Source organism: Rhipicephalus sanguineus, chromosome 2 (assembly GCF_013339695.2).
Source record: "Rhipicephalus sanguineus isolate Rsan-2018 chromosome 2, BIME_Rsan_1.4, whole genome shotgun sequence".
Classification (NCBI taxonomy): domain Eukaryota; kingdom Metazoa; phylum Arthropoda; class Arachnida; order Ixodida; family Ixodidae; genus Rhipicephalus; species Rhipicephalus sanguineus.
In genome coordinates, this window is record NC_051177.1 from 177,959,267 (window position 1) to 177,977,125 (window position 17,859).

A 17,859-nucleotide genomic window follows, 5' to 3' on the forward strand; every position below is an offset into this window, starting at 1 on the left:
CTGGACAGGTGGCGCCATCTGGCGGTGGAATGCGCAACCGGGCAAGCAAAGAACAAAACAGGTGTGTTCCACTTCATCGAAGAGGAATGGAATGGCGATTTTAGTTGGCCTCCAAATGCGTCGGAATCGCAGCTGTCATTTTTGACAGCTCGGAGGAGCTTGTGCTCGTAGCACGGTCAGTCACACACAGGATATATTTCCGACGCAGTGTCCTTTCCCCTGAGCGTCTGCTCTTCGCCGCTTTCGCAGCTTTCATACGACGCGCTTGCGGGAGCGGCATGCCTTGCATGATTTCGGGTTTTTGCCGACTTATACGTCACGCGAATACAGTATGCTTGGTTGGGGTTCGGTTTTGGTGTCGCGCTTTTTTGCTTATTTAAAATTATTCTTCAATTTGCCGAATATTTCTGCTATCGGGCCTGTGACAGGAGCGTCTCAGGAACATAAAAGCACCATTACTTTGACATGGCCAAACAACTGCCGGAGTTGGCCTTTAAGGGTCCCCCAATTTTTGTAAGTGTGCGCGGGGCTCGGCACACCGGTAAAAACGCTGTCCGCAGACACGCGCATGCGTCCAATGCAAATAACACTTGTGGAGGCGAAACCATCATAGCTCTGAAAGGAGTCGCCCGCGAACAGCGCATACTAATAAATTAAATATGTTGTCTTACGTGTCAAAACTACGACTTCATTACAAAGCCACTGTAGAATAATCCTGAAAGCCTGGCATTCATTAACGTGCAGCGGTGCCTAATCGCATACACGTTCTAGCTGTTCACCCGGTTGGAATGGGGCTGCCGTGGCCGAAAATCAAACCCATCGTCGAGGTTAGCAGCGCAACACCACAAACCAGATCAAAGTTGTACAACGGAGCACGGGCACCGTTGGCAACTGTGCTGGGAAAATGTATAGGTTTTCGCCGTTTCACGAGAAACATTATCGATGCTGTTTTGTTCATTCATTTGTTGTTTGAGACAGGCAAAAAGTGATAACGAACAGCGGAACAGCGCACGAAGCGAGCGCATCTGCTCTAGGCGCGCCACGGCGGATGTTAAAACACTTTCGTGACCGTGGAAAAATCCGTTGTTTTTGGGTAGTCCAGGAAATATTTTTTTCCTGCCACAGAACTTGATGGATGCTAAATTGTAGGGTATCAAATGATCGAGGAAGAATTGGTCTTTCCAACAGTATTAATTTCAGACATCAGATTTATATAGAATATTATAAAAAATTACTGCGACAAAGAGAAATGTAACAAAAAGAAAAAAAATCATAAGAACATCCTTGCTACTCTGCACAGGTAAACACTTAAAAAATCTAAATATACATTTTGAACACAAAACCGTTATAGCATGTTACTGTATATATAAGCTACGTAAGTGCAAAAGTTACATGCATAAAAAATGCAAGCACTAGCGCCTATCATGTCACCGCATGAAACAGTTTGTCGACGCAGTGAAACAGCTCGGCTGCAGTAGTTTCACAGAAAACATTTTTTTACTGCTCAACTTTCCTTTCTTTGTAGCATAGTTTGCAGTTCTAGTGTTTTCAATTTTTTGTGGTTGGTGCTGGGTACCCTGAAGTGCCTTCCTGTGTATACGTTTAACTGAACAGTGTACCCCATTTTCGAATCTACCAAAACCCATAATTCCCATTTCCATTTGACCAATTTGTTCCTCATGTACTGCCGAATACGAGACTGACCTTTAGATTTCACCATTTTCTCATCCACGGAAAGGTTCCGACGCGGGTGAAAAAATAGCGCGGATGAATCGTTCATGTGTTGCATTAGATAAGACACGCAGTGAAACTTCCTGTGAGATGTGACGGTCGTCTTCTCCAGATCGGAGACACTCAAGAATACAAGCAACGGTTGAACCTTTTCTGGGGCATCACTGACGGCGGAAGAAGGCCTGGAAATATGTGTCGTCGAAGCCAATTGCAATGCAGGCATGGGACATGGACGATTTCTGTGTGCACCAGAAGTCCGACGGACATGCCCATCTCCTCCTCAGTGACCTCTCTCCAGGATCCGTCCTTCTCACTGTGCTTTGGCTTTTCGAAAATATGCATCCACGCATACTTATTTGTGTGGTTGCATATCTCTCTGACGACTTCTGCCGTGAAAAACAACTCGGAAGAAGCGGCCGCGTGGCAGCTCCGGAATGCTAGGTCAAGGTCCACTCTCTTTCGTTTTTGCGGAGAGAACCTCGCTCTTTCTGCAGCCAGCGCCAAATGCTCCCGCCCTAACAAAGTTCACACCTTGCAGGTAAGAGCGGTGGCCTTTAGTACACACCAGATACGTTTAGATAAATGTGCGGCAGTTATAAGATGGTCCGAGGAGAGAGAGGAAACTTACTCGCACATGCCTACTTATGTTCTGGGGCAGTTTGACGGACTATCGCCGTCCGTACTGAAGTCTGATGAATCGAAGTCGTCTTTTGTGTCTGTGCTGCTTCCATCACCCAGAGATTGACGCTCATATTCACCGGAATCCATTGAAATTTGCCGTTTTCATTGAGCGCCCGCGAGCGACGTCGAAACTATAAGCGAAACCACAAGCGCTCACCTCCCCGACTGCAAAGGAGCTTTAAAAATTCTCCCACGGCAGGAAAAAGAAACTTAAAGCGACTCTGACAAAATACTTCCTCTTGTACTCTTTATATGGCGTTATCTGTCCAGAACCGCTCCGAAAGCGCCAAAACTTGAACTTGAAGTCATCGATGACATACTATCGATGGGAATAGGCGCGGTCACGAAAGTGTTAAAGAGTCAGTGCCGTGACGTCAACCAGGCTTCCCGCCACGCGGCGCTACCCCAACTTCTCGGGGCTATTAGTACAGTGTAGCAAGGGGGTTGGAAATTGAAGTGAACATGAGGAGGAGGGACAGCAGAAGGGGTGAGAGTAAAGCTTAGCAGAGAAAGAATGAGAGAGAAAGAGAGAGAAAGAAATCCAGAAAGAAAAAGAAGGACCGACAGAGAGAACATCAACGAAAGGGAGAGAGAAAGCAGTAGAGAGAGAAACATTCTAACCGAAAGCAAATTCTTCACAGGCGGGATGCGAACCCGCGTACCCTCGATCTGCAGGCGAGATTCCTAACCCTTCAACTATATATATATATATATATATATATATATATATATATATATATATATATATATATATATATATATATATATATATATATATATATATGGATAACGAGAACTTCTTCTGGCTATCGTAATAAAAATTGTGATAGACTTCGTACTACAATATAGGAAACAAATATTTATTTTGCCCTGACAGTTTCGGCTGGAGGACCAGCCTTCTTCAAAGGATGTAAGTGAAATGAAACGGCTATTGCCGAACCCGCTGCACAAGGGCCGCCCACCCAGTTTGTGGGCCAGACAATACTTAAAAAAATGAGAGAAAAAATAGAAAAAAGGACGCGAGAACCCGCGAAGGAAGGTAACAGTGACAAAACGAGGGAGGGAAAGAACAGCGGGAGGAGAGGCGGCGGGCTATGACCATTTTTTCTTCGTACGGTAGATAAGAAGCGGCGTGAGCAAGGGGAAAAGACAAATGTCGCTTCTACACATCACACACACACACACACACACACACATATATATATATATATATATATATATATGTGTGTGTGCGTGTGTGTGTGTGTATGTGTGATGCAGGCACACTGACATGTCTTCCTTCCGCGTGATTCATCTTGTTCAACAGCAACAAGTGTGCTTCTTTTGCACAACCCAGTATGATGACAGTGGAATTTGTCTTCCAAAAGTGCGTTCTACTGAGAATGTAGAACGTGAAAAAGCAAGAAGTTTTGTAATCCTGCTCAATGTCACCGCTGTATTTCCGTTATTATTACTTTCACTGTTTCAGGTATTTTACTGTTACTACTTTTTTTTTGTCAGTTTTGTCATCTTGAACGCGTATCTTTGACGAACCGACTGTCATTACTGTCTTTGTATGAAAACGCTTATGGCTATTCCTATCGTTGCCGCTATGTACTTACACATGTATCCCGTTAAGCCACCTCACTTGCCAATGAATGACACATGGTGATATCACACAGTGCAGCACTGTATTTTTTGATCAGTGAAAAATTTCTTTGTACTGATATAAGATTGCCTGTTTATTATACTAGAACACGTGTTTGGGGGCCACCAATCTTTGGCATATATAGGTGCGCGATTTTTTATGCTCTGTATTCCAAGACGAAGGCCGGTCCCACGGCCGAAACGTCGAAATAAACTCTGCTCCGTACGTCGTGTCTCAAATACCTTCCTGTATATATATATATATATATATATATATAAAGATTGCTTTATCGCCTGTGTACAGGGCCCTGCACAGTGGAGGCCAAGGGCAGGACGTGCTAAAAAAGGTTAAAAGAATGCAAGTGGCTAAGTCCGTCTTTGTTGAGCTTCACACAGGCACATTGCATGTCGACCACTCAGCTATACAGGCACGCTAGAGAGGATGCGAGCATACCTAGAGAGGCATAGGGCGTCCCATGAAAATGCGTACTACCGAGGAGGAAGCCGCGCATCTCGAAGCTAGACACTGAAGATATCTCGAAGCATATCTCACTGGTACTACACGTGTGTGTTAGATTGTCTTCGCTTCGTATTACGCAATGAGTGTTGTTGGTATGCAAGGTCACTTTTGTTAGTTTGCACTTCGTCTATCTATCTTGTTCCTTCTTGTGTCCCGTATTTTTTGCGCAACAGTTCCCATCAAGACGAAGCTCGACGTGCTGGTGGCCGGGGATTACTAGCGGCGACGGGCCTGTTCTTCGCTACGCCATGTTTTGCGCCACTTAGTGCAAAGGTTAAAACTTTTTTAAAGCATAAATTACCTTGCCTGCTACAATATTAAGCTCGAGTCGTCAGGGATAGATGTTAATCAGCAACACACACGTACTCCATCAGCAGTTAATATACAGTGCTCTTATATCTAGGTACACAGCATTTCAACTGTTACAAGACTGCGACTGGACTTGTGTACATCCGCAACGCTCATGGCCATTAGCCGTAGTAAAAGTGGTACGATTGTACAAGAGCAACTCATGAATAGAGCAGTCTAAAGTGTGGGAACCGTTACGGTATCTCGTAGACAGCCGTCGGTAGTGAAAAGAGACAATAAGTACAGAAAAGTCACTACTGCACTGAGGGAAAGGAGGCGAGAGGGACCATGCCGAAGCATGAGTTATGCTCCAGGCAGAATGCAGTACATATGAATGTCTCTTTCTTCTTTCAGTTTATTTGGACTAACAGTAGTGTTTATCTTTTACGTCTATCTGTACTCTCGAGTACGTCGAGCAACATACCACAAACTCCCTGTGTGCGCTCAAGGTATTGGAGTAATACAACAGAAAAAGTTGAGCGGTCTCTCGATGTTTATAACAGAACGAACCACAGGTAAGAATTCCAATATTCTCGAAAGAATTAAAGCGTTGCCTGAAGGCAAATTAACCGAAAGGAAAATCACGTAACTTCTAGTTGCCGCCTAAAGTTAGTTCTAAATAATTTAAAGACAAGTACAAGCTGCTGCAGCATTGAAATAGAAGTCTCTGTTGGTGCGCTGTAATACCCGAGGTGGGAGGCATTTTCAGCGTTTCAAGTATAACAAATTCTGCAGAAATTAGTTCACCCTGGCAAGATACTGTCACGTTTAAGGCGTCATGAAGAAATATATTTACTACCAAGCTATCGGGCAAAAGAGCTCCGAAAAGTTCGAAATACCCCATTGCGGCACATAGCAGTGCCCTGTTAAGGAAAATTAAGGCAGCTTCTAACTAGTAGTACCAAGCCAGAAGGAACAGCGCAGCTGCGCGGCTTTCGTTGTTTCTATTTATTTTTTGTTTCTCTCTCTCTTTTTTTTTCTTCTCACTCTCTTTATCTTTCACTATGTCTTTTCTATCTCTTTTTGTCCCTGTATCTTTCTCTTTCTTTCTATCTGTCTTTGCTTTCTCTCTTTCTTTCTCCTTCTGTCATGCTCTCCGTTTTTTCTATCGCTTTCTCTCTCTGTTTGTTTACTCAAATCTCTTTCTTGTCTTTCTTTGTATCGCCTTCACTCTTTCTTTCTCTCTGTACTTGTTCTCTCACCATCGGAGTTATTTTATCCCGCGTCCTAGATGTGTTCTGCAATAGAAGCAGAAAATAAAGAAGAGGACAAGAAGAGCGCTTGCTCGTAGAGTCATTGCGTTGTACGCGCTAGACTTTAATATAGATGCCGCGCATGATGATGACAGTTTCTGTTAATGCCTAATGGATTTTCTTTGAACATAAAGAGCTCCACTGTTAAAAACCGTGCGTCACATACTCAGGTGTGGTAGCTGAACATTAAGGGAGGGAGACAAAAGGGCATGGGTGCTGGATTTTAGTTTCCGCCATTAAGCAACCTTACTCATCAAAAGAAAGCCACAGTTTCGCCTCAAGGGCGAAGCTATGAATGCGATAGCAAGAAATTGGAATGGCACAGGAAGAACGGCAGGCAGCTAGAAACTAGCCGCGCGCTGCTGAAGCACAAATGACGGAGGAAAAGAAATCACACGGGCTGAGTGCGAAATAACAAATGTCACAGCTCGACACATGCAGCGTGCTGCTCAAACATAAAGAATGACGCAGGAAAAGAAGGCACAGGTATGCACAGGACGAGCGCAAACTGTCACAGTTGTTATTTAAACTATCCCCTAATTTGGCTCTTCTAGCTAGCAGCTCGCTCCTTTTGCAAACACGGCCGCTGCAGCGAGCAAGGTGACCTTTGTGCGGTCTATAGCTTCAACGCAAATTAGGCGGTGAAAGTACAAGACATAGGAAACTCCCCCTCAAGATATAAGCGCGCGAGCATGGTTGATGACGCCCTGTATGTCATCAAGTGGAATGCGCACATCCAAAATCCGGCGAAACACTAGTGAGCTTTAGAATTGGGGGCCCATAAAATTTACCAGCCGCTAGGACGCATGCGCACAAAGCAAGCGGATATATGAATCTTGCGTTCACGTTGTCCCAAGACGCTGTAACGCCCTCCTTTGGGTGGCGAACGAAACCGGAGAGTGCGGGACCACAAGAGAAATTAGGACGGCGGCTGGCCGTGGCGCCAAGGCGTGAAGCCACTGCTCGCGTTCCCTGCTGACGTCGACTCTGGTCACTAAAATAAAACTTCATTTGGGTACATATTGCTGAGGCTATCATTACAGCGCACACGCATGTCTTTGTGCTTTTTACTTCTTCTTTACTTCTTTGTCGCTGCACCTATCTGAATATGATTTCATGCCTTCGCGTATCTAATACACTATCATCCTTGTCACACGTTTACGTTAGAGCTATTGCTGTGCGCGCATGTGCTGTAAGGTTGTCTTGGACATGTATATTGATTGACGTATGAAAGAATAAAGCAGTTGTTAGTGAGTACTTGTGCGGTACGTTTCTTTTCTGCGTGGGTGTCTTGTGCGTTTGCGCTGTAATTTTAGCCTCGGGATTCTGGTCCTGGTGTAACAAAAAAAACTGATATTCTCGCCGCAAGCACGAGGCAATGAATGCGATAGCAACCAATTAGAATGTCACACGAACAACGACAAGCAGCTGGATACTTCCAGCGCCTGATATTTGAGTATGAAGTGCCGACGGTCTATTCCGTTTATATCTCGTAGTAGCTGTCGTCTTTCTCATGATACCGTGGGCATACGCACGTGGCCACATACGCATTCTTGACTCTCTTGTTAAATTTTGTGCAAACAGTGTTTTGATTTCGCGGTACCCAGCCGGGTTCCATATCTCATTATTAACGCTATGTAGCCTAACGCGGTACGAAATGTTTACTCCCTGCTCGAAATTCTTTTCGGTCATGTAAATAGTAGTACGCCAAATATATTTGACGGTAGTAAGAGAAGAGCGCGTTATTCATAACAAGCAAGACAGAACTACGCTGTCTTGCTTGTTTACGCACAAGCCCCTCGCGCCGCAGTGAAGCTTTACATTTTTGTTTAACTAATGTCAATTGCTCAAAAGTGCGAGATTTATATTTATTTTAGTATATTGAATGTTCCATTTATTATTCTTAGAACGTGGGACCCAGCATATTTTTTTTCTCTCAGTAATTTCAGGTCCACTAATATTTCCCTTACCGTAAAAAAAGAAGACTCGCAAACACTTCTTAATGTTCACACCAATGGTAAGTGAAATCTCGACGCACAGTGGTGGTTCTCGTTTATTTGCTCCATATGCTGAAAATAGCACATCCAGTTTTTTGAAACTTTAGCCATATACGTAAACTTAACTTTTAAATCAGTACCTAGCCATGTAAATATAAGTAGGCCGCGCAGAAAGTGAGAAAGAGAGCACAAGCTAACGTTCGCTTGCTATTGGCTAGTGTTGGGTATTGTTGGTTTGTACGTAATGATCTTGGCTAACTGTCAGTTAGGCTTTGCTTGTGTGTGTTACAGTCGAGTGGTGTTGCCTATGCGCTGTAATAGCAATGTAAAACATGACAGTTTCACCGCAAGGGCGAAGCAATGAATTCAAGACCAACACATTGGAATGTCATACGAAGGAAGTATAGCAGCTCACTCCTTTACCAAGCACAGCTGCTGCAGCGAGTGAAGTGACTTCGTGCGGTCTGTGGCTTCAACGCAAACCTTGCGATGAAAGCACAACGCGTACGAGGCTATGAGGTGTCTGTTGAACTACATTCAAGAAATTGGGGCCGAGGAGTTACGGAGTCGCCCTCAATCGGACGCGCCTCTTTTGCGCCTACATAGGATAACGCCGACGCGCTCCTTATAGGTTTTCGCTCTCGGCGCTCTACGAAAACACCACGCCCAAGTCCTGCTGGACATTGTAACGGCGCTTATTGACGGCACTAGGCGACGATGCACGACGGCGACAGTCAAGATGGAGCGCGGACGCTCAGCACGATGGGCGCGTTCTCATAAGAGAGCCGAAGAGGACGACCCACTTGAAGGCGCTCGAGAGGACGACCCATTACGAAGTTCGATGGCTTCGCTACACGCTTACTAAAGCCGAGACCAATAACACCGTCACGGGAAAAGAATACCTGGCGAACTCTTGGGCCCTTACGATGTTCCGACCTCATTTGTAGGTCGCCCATTTGATGTCTAGAAGACTATAATGCACTATGCTCGTTGTCGTTATCGAAGGAACCCTCAGGCCGTCTCACCCACAGGGCAGTTCGCCTGCTAAACTACAATACCTGAGTGCTGTACCTTAAGGTGACGCCGACGCCCTCTCGCGCTCGCCCTTGCCTGATGACAATGACCACTGTTCAGTGTCTCACCTTGCCGTTCTTCCATCGACCATCGCACTATCGCTACCGAAAATTGCCAGGATCAATGAATCGCCACGCTGATAGACTTGCTCACTGATCCATCGGCCGCACCAAGCACTCGCGCGATGCGTCGTCAAGCCTACCATTTCACCATTAGCGAAGACCTGCTTCACCGACGCATTTACAATGCCGATGGCCACCGGGGGCTAGTTCACAGCTGCAATGATATAGCAGTTTCCAGCAGCGGTGGTGGGTAGCGACCCTATGTAGTCGATGCCCACCGTATGAAAGATCTGATCGGCTATCTAAACAGGTCTTAACAGTCCAGGCTGTTTTAAACTGTTGATGCGCTTCGCAACTGGCGACGTGAGAGTGCACATTACTTTGCATTTTCGGCCACCAGAAGCGACCCATACAAAAACAGACTTATTGTTTGTAAATTCCTGTAGGACTGGCTCCGGGTAGACGCCTATGCTACCTCGCGAAAAATTTGCGATTGGCCTTTCGGAGTCGCAGTGGACGGTTTGTACGGCAGGATGCGCGATGGCCAGAACAATGCCAGCTTCTACCACTTCGACGGTGAAAGGTGCTCTTATGGTAGCGGCGTAAACGATACATCCCACACTCTACACGGCGCGCATTACGTAACTGTGGTGGTGTTCCGTTACCGCATTGGCGTACCAGTGTTTAAAAAAACGCAATAAATGGGAAGAATAAAAATCAAGTGTTCGGGCCGCAATGAAACCTAGTGCGTGGCAGCCAGATGCTCTACCACAGAACGGGGCCATCACTTGAAACTGCTTACAGTTTTTCAAAGCGCTCACGCATATTTGACGATCATCATCCACCACAGCATCAACAAAGTCTGAAGCGGTAGAGGTGCGCGTATTGCCTTACAAACGCGTCGTGGGTACTTCGCTGATTGGCAATATGGTGAATTATGGCGTAGTGGCCACTTCCTAACTGCGCTTCCAGTAGGCATTCTCGGAGAGCTTGAAACGGCCAATGTTACGTGCACAGACGTTCTGTCCATCGCGGCACACTTTAGGCGTCCACCAAGAAGTGATTGATTGATTGATTGATTGATTGATTGATTGATTAGTGGGCTGTTTTGGCGCAAGGGCCAATCCACCAAGAAGCGATGCATGGCAAGCGAGGGAGAAGGCGATGCGAACGTTGCGTGGCTACGCTATCGCGTTCTTTTTTAAAGGCGAAGATCGGGTGCCCGTCCAAGTCGTTTAGAATTTTTATTGATAGATATTATATGAACACTATCGAGGAGTTGTTGCCGTCGGCCTCATGTACACAGACATATATATATATATATATATATATATATATATATATATATATATATATATATATATAGATATATATATATATATATATATATGTATATATATATATATATATATATATATATATATATATATATATATATATATATATATATATATATATGTATATATATATATGTATATATATATATATATATATATATATATATATATATATATATATATATATATATATATATATATATATATGTATATATGAAGACGTTGCGGCTGTTTTTTTGTCATAAACCCCCCTGACGATATGGTCACCGTCCCGGTGCTTACCTATATATATATATATATATATATATATATATATATATATATATATATATATATATAAAGGCGTTTATTGACGGCACTAGTCGAGGAAGCACAACGGCGACAGTCAAGACAGGGCGCGGACTCTGAGCGCGAGGAGCGTGCTGTCAGAGAAGAGCTGAAGGGGACGACCCACTAGAAAGCGCTCGAGAGGGCGACCCATTAGAGACTTCCAACGCTTCGCTACAACTACCCCGGGTACGAAAAGGGAGCCGACTGGCGACCTAACTGCTTGTCACTATGAGCGGGTCATAGTAGGGCTTCAGGCGCTCCACGTTCACAATGTCGCGCCCTCGACGGCGCATGTCCGAAGATGATTCTATAGCACTCTGAAACGTCGTTCCGAAAACACAGCGCGGTTTATCAATCTCCGCCATTGTTCCCACTACCTCTTCTTTCTCCTTAGCAACCTACCCACTACTAGTTTATGTCCCAAGTGTGTCGTGCCAGAAGAAGAAGAAAAGTATGCCACAGATAGGCCCCCCTGCAGACAAGTGGCCGTGGGCGCTAGAAGAAAAAAAAAGATCAGACGGAGCTTTTCAGAATGGGTGCCGGCTTGATCCTTTTTTAACCAGCAGTGGTCTAGATTAAGGTGCCCACAAGTGATTGTCGCACAAAAGCTCTTGGAAAAAATACAAGGAAACCTTCGTGAGGTACTTGTACTTAACAGATCTCCTCAAACAATTAGAATAGAGTTCGAGAATATATTTCCTAATGAATGCAAACATTTACCCAATAGGTACCTGAATGCCATTTTGGAAGACCACCTGTCACATTTAGAAACAAACATCGTTATAGCGACTGACGCTTCAGTTTGTGAAGAAAAGACAGGAGTGGGAATTGCATCCTCAGCTTTGGATTGGTCTTTTTCAATTCGATTACCCGACTTTACGCCTATTTATCAAGCGGAATTGCTTGCCATTGTCCTAGCCTTACGTAAATTGCCCCTATCAATAACAGAAGCTGTCATTCTGACAGATTGTTTATCTATCTGCTCTCCATTAACCGCACCTAATTTCTCGAATGCCTTAGAAGTATTTTATTCCCTTGTCCCAAGACATTATCGTCTTATTCGCTTAGTGTGGGTACCAGGGCACAAGGGTCTAACCCTCAATGAATATGCAGATGCACTTGCGGTGGCATCACATAATGGTCCCATAATCTCTATATTGCCGACGGTGGCGTTCGTGTCAGCAGCACGATTTGAAAAGTTTGCAACGTCGGATACCTTTGCCAAATCGGCTTTGGCAACATCCGAGTTTCCACACCTTAAGTATCCATGGAAAAATCGTTGGTGCTGCACTAGAAGGGAAGAAATATCAATAAACAGGATACGATGCCGAGTTCCCCCTCTGAACTTCTACCTACACAGGTCGGGTCTGGTACAGTCACCCTTATGCCTCCACTGCAACGAGAGTGAATCTCTGCATCATTTCTTTTCAACATGCAGATTGTTCACAAATCAAAGAAAACGATTGCTAGATCAACCTCTCCGAAGGATGGGCTTAAATTTATCCCTTCCGGTGATTCTTTCCTTTGGTGCAACTGAAATGGGCTTTAGCCACAGGAACGTTTGCGCAGCCGTGTGCGAGTTTTTACGGGAAACAAAAAGAATAGAATGTTAAGTTTATGCACCATTTCACTGTTTCAACCTATTCAAATGTTTTTTTTTAACATCCGGGTTGTACCAGTGAATCTAATTTTTTAAACCATTCATTCCTAAACATATTCGTATTGTAAAACAATTTAATTTCTAAAATAAGGTACCACCTGTTTCATGGCCGATCCCCCGTGGTAGGTTGCGCCAAGTAACTGAGGACCAACCTACCAACCAACCTTTCAATGCTGACTGTGTCTTCATGCCCATTACGCAGGATTGTGAAATGATGTTCAGAACGCTTGATGACTGGGAAAGGACCGTCATAGCGAGGCTGTAGAGCACGGCGAGACGCATCGACACGAAGAAAAACGTGTGAAGATGTCTGTAAGTTTGCCGGCAGAAAAACGTCGTTCTTAGTGTGAGCTGAAGTTGGTGATGGGCGCAAGTTTCGCATGAAGATCCGCAGACGCTGGACGAAAGAAGATGGATCCGAAACACTCTGCGTAGTAATGGGGCTGACGAGGTCACCAGGCAAACGGAGTGTGCAGCCATAAACCATCTAGGCTACAGAGCAGGCAAGTTCTGGCCGAAGTGTTGAACGCAGGCCGAAAAGCACGATGGGGAGGTGTGACACTGTCACGAGGTTGTTAAATTAATAAGCTCTCGTGTAGGTTCGGTAAACATTCAACCGATGACATAACCGTCATCAAGAAACGAGGCGAGACCATTTGTGCACACACGAAACCAAACACTCAATATATATACATAAGAAATACAGATAGCGAGGGAGAGAGAAAGGTACAGCAAATGCAAGTGCAAAAGAAGTTAACATGAGTAGGAAAATGTCAAAAGACGCGAACGGTTCACAAAAGATAGGTACAAGAGGAAAAGGCAATGTCACCACTCATCGGGACGCGGAGCTTGTAGCGGAGACTGTGAAGGCAAGGCACGGACGCACTCACGCAGACGGCGATGCCTGAGGCGCGGAGACGCTCACTCGGGTGGACAGAAGCGTAGGGCGAGTCGAGGTCAACGGCCGGACGCCCTTTCGGCGTTCGCCAGCCGCGGACTGGGGTTGAAGCGGGAGACGCCGGTCCTGACTGGCCAACGCCAGACGATTGAAGAAGCTGGGTACGCGCCCAGGTGGGAGCCCGGAGCGGCCTCGACGCAGGAACTCTGCCGGCCGCCACTCCCGCGCCCTGGCCGCCTTCTTCACTTGGTCACGTCCCGGCCACGTCTCCCCGCTCTGCCGTTCTTCACCCGTGGCTTTCTCTTCCGAAACACCGTGGCGGCTCTTCATTGGACCAGAATTGTTCACGCTCACACGCACTGCGGTCGCGAGTCATCGTCGTCGTCTTCTCTGGTTTGTCTTCGCGTCGCGCCCTTTTCAAACGCGCACTTGCACATCACAAAAGCCGCCCTTTCGATAAGTTTTTTCCCAATGAAAAAACTGCCGGTAAGTGCGCGTTTAGCCACGCACAACACACATCTTGCTCCACGTCCACTACAATCTTTAACCAACACACTTATTTCACTTTTAATGTTCACATAAAATATATGCTGCTTAAGTCCACCACACATTTCAATGGACATTTCCAGCGTCATGTCGACTATAATCACACCACACTTCATACCAAATGCCGGTTCAAAACCTAAAATATATACAAGAAATATCATTTCCTTGTCCTCAGTCGAAATCCAAAAGCAGCTACCGGTTAGTTTCGACTATTAGGTGATCGCGTCCCACACAAGACGCACAGCGCTTATCACCGCTCCAGAGAAAAATATCGGACGGCCTTGGAAGGACTGTCGACTAGAGGCTCGCCTGTAAGTAAGCATTAAGAGACTCCTATGCTCAGCCAACGCCTGCTCAGCTAAAACGCTAGCCTCTGCGTAGGATGGATTGGATACGAACCCAACACAATGCCTCTGGATGCGTCGAGACAACAGCATCCGAACAAATGCTGCCTGCAAGCGAATGCCTTGCTTTGGCCCATAAGCTTCGGATCGACCTGAAACCTTGAAAGAAGTTGCTTTCGCACTCGCAAAAGCAATAGAGCATACGTCGGCATCCTCATGGCTCCAATAACAATGAACAGGTGAAATATTACTCAACTCTGCTTCAGTTTTCACCAATTCATCTGTTTGTTCTTCAAGTGTACCGGCTCTTCCATCTTGGTCATCCTGCCTCTCCTCGTCATCACCTACTGCTGACTGAACTTGCGGCCCTCTGTATTCATTGAAATGTGCTTCTGCACTATTTGCCAGCTCACTCGAGTACATTTCATCGGTACTGCCGCTGAGTGAAAACTTCTGTGTGTTTAAAATGGAGTTATTCGCGTGGTCATCGGTCATTCCCGTGTCCTTTATTACCGCAGCTGGCGACACACAAAAAGGCTCCGCGGCCACATCCGTAGAGTTCTCTACCTGGATTTCGTGCATCACTCTGGCGTAAGTTTCTGTTGAGCTCATTATGTATGAAGACTCGGCGTCTTCTCTAGAGACCGCCTCACGGCCTTCAATTGCGCACTTCATGCGAACATCAATTACCCTCTCATCAGGGCTGTCTAGAGGACTATGTGCCTCTTCAATCACTGAGCATTCTGTTGCACCAGTTCGCATAGCCGAATTGCTTTCCAAGGAACTCCACTGTTCCTTCTCAGAGACGTTCGGCGAAGCCATATTTAGCACTGTCCCTAGTCCTTGGTTATTCTCGCCCTCGCTTTCCGCCTCGACTCTATCCTCTATTTGTAGAGAGCCTGTATCTAAAGTGTGGTTGCTGGCGTTTGCAATACTGCCACTAAAGAGCGATACTGATTCACTCGTGAAGGCCCTGCCTTCGGAGCACACATCGAGTAACTGCTCTTTGGAGCTCAGATAAGAAAATTCATCCCGCCACTCTCTACCTTCGCGTCGCCTTGTGGTGGTTCTTGGGCCCTCAGATGCAGGGAAACCAAGGCACGAACAAGAAACACATTTATCGACTTGACACTCGCACAATTACACACACACAATTACACATGCTTTGTCTCACTGAACAATACAAATATCCTTTAAAGTCCTAAATCTCAGAGTTTTAACCTACACGCGAGAGGATCGGCGCGTCCTGACGTCTAGGCCCGTCGAACGTCACTCACAGTACCGCAGTCAGGTAGCGACGATGCCAGCACGAAGCGGCCAGGTGAGTGATGAAGTCGTGCGAAGGTGCACGAGCAGACAACGACCCGCTCGTCGCGGTACTCACAGGCCCACGCTGACGACGGCCGACTCGGACGTGGCACCACGGCCACGATCTCGGCTCGGGAAAAGGTCAGTTTGGGCGTGGCACCGAGGCCACGATCTCGGCTCCAGAACGGGGTCAGCTCAGGTTGGGCCGGAACCGCCTGTACGTGGCACCGAGGCCACGATCCTAGCTCCTGGCCCGCACGCTTGCTCGTTCCCGGGACACAGCAAGCTCGTCCCGGCTGGCCTGGTCGCACCAGCTCGGTCCCTTTTTCTCTCGGCCCAACGACCGGCGCTCTGGCTGCCTGGCCGCGTTCTTTCAGCCCGGCGACGTTCTGCCGCTCTCGAGCTTCGCGAGCGTCTCGCTCGCGCACACCGTCGTCGTCCTCTTTGGTTCCGTTTTCTCATTCGGTTGTGGGTTAGTCTCTTACAACCACATTTAGTCTCTTACTACACGCCTCCTTTCGACCTCCGCCAGCTTAAGCCGCAATTGCTGCCTTCTTTGCCTTAGCTCTTCAAGCTCTCTTTCCTTCTTTCTCATTTCACGTTTGAATTCCATCTGTTCAATCCTGTCTTTTATTTCCTCAGCCATCTCTAATTCGCCTCTCGCGTTCCTCGCACCACGCCACCAGTTCCTCGCCTTCTAGACCCATGCGCCTTCCCAACTCTTCTAAATCTGCCCTGCTCATCTTTTCTCTCTATTTCTGAACACCAGTAGAGTGTCACAAACGGTCTCGTCCTGTCGTGGACGCCATTTGTCACGAGGTTGTTAAATTAATAAGCTCTCGTGTAGGTTCGGTAAACATTCAACCGATGACATAACCGTCATCAAGAAACGAGGCGAGACCATTTGTGCACACACGAAACCAAACACTCAATATATTTACACATAAGAAATAAAGATAGCGAGGGAGAGAGAAAGGTACAGCAAATGCAAGTGCAAAAGAAGTTAACATGAGTAGGAAAATGTCAAAAGACGCGAACGGTTCACAAAAGATAGGTACAAGAGGAAATGGCAATGTCACCACTCATCGGGACGCGGAGCTTGTAGCGGAGACTGTGAAGGCAAGGCACGGACGCACTCACGCAGACGGCGATGGCTGAGGCGCGGAGACGCTCACTCGGGTGGACAGAAGCGTAGGGCGAGTCGAGGTCAACGGCCGGACGCCCTTTCGGCGTTCGCCAGCCGCGGACTGGGGTTGAAGCGGGAGACGCCGGTCCTGACTGGCCAACGCCAGACGATTGAAGAAACTGGGTACGCGCCCAGGTGGGAGCCCGGAGCGGCCTCGACGCAGGAACTCTGCCGGCCGCCACTCCCGCGCCCTGGTCGCCTTCTTCACTTGGTCACGTACCGGCCACGTCTCCCCGCTCTGCCGTTCTTCACCCGTGGCTTTCTCTTCCGAAACACCGTGGCGGCTCTTCATTGGACCAGAATTGTTCACGCTCACACGCACTGCGGTCGCGAGTCATCGTCGTCGTCTTCTCTGGTTTGTCTTTGCGTCGCGCCCTTTTCAAACGCGCACTTGCACATCACAGACACCCAATCTTCGGCGTGAGGCTGCGAGGCGAGTGCTGCTTTTAGATGACGATGGAGTCTCTCTACCATGCATTTGATGCTGGATGATACGCAGTTGTGCGAATACGCGCACAGCCCAGTAGAGATGAGACAGAGGCGACAAGCGCTGACTCAAACTATCTGCCTCGATCAGTAGTCACCGTTGATGGTACACCGAAACGGCTAATCTAGGTAGCAAGAAAGGTACGAGCAACTGTTTCTGCCGTGATGTCAGGCATTGGAGTTGCTTCAGGCCACCTAGTGTACCTGCCAATACACGTAAGCAAATACGTATACCCCCGACATGGAGGTAAAGGCCGGACAATGTCCAAATGAATGGTGTCGAAACGTGCATCAGGGAGAGGGAATTTTCCCCATGGGGGCTTGCTGTGCCGTTGTACCTTGATACGCTGACGCGCTGTGCAAGTGCGAACCCAGTCACGAATGTTAGCGCGTATGCGCGGCCAGACATAGCGTTCAGTGACCAGGGTGTCAAAAACAGCACGACGCCGCTGTGAAGGAACCTATGTTCCTT

The 17,859-nt window shown here is 46.9% G+C and overlaps 1 pseudogene; it reads left to right on the top strand.

The window, feature by feature from the left end:
- The window catches only part of LOC119383880 (uncharacterized), a 73,563-nt pseudogene that overhangs the window by 8,095 nt on the left and 47,609 nt on the right, over nt 1-17,859 (top strand).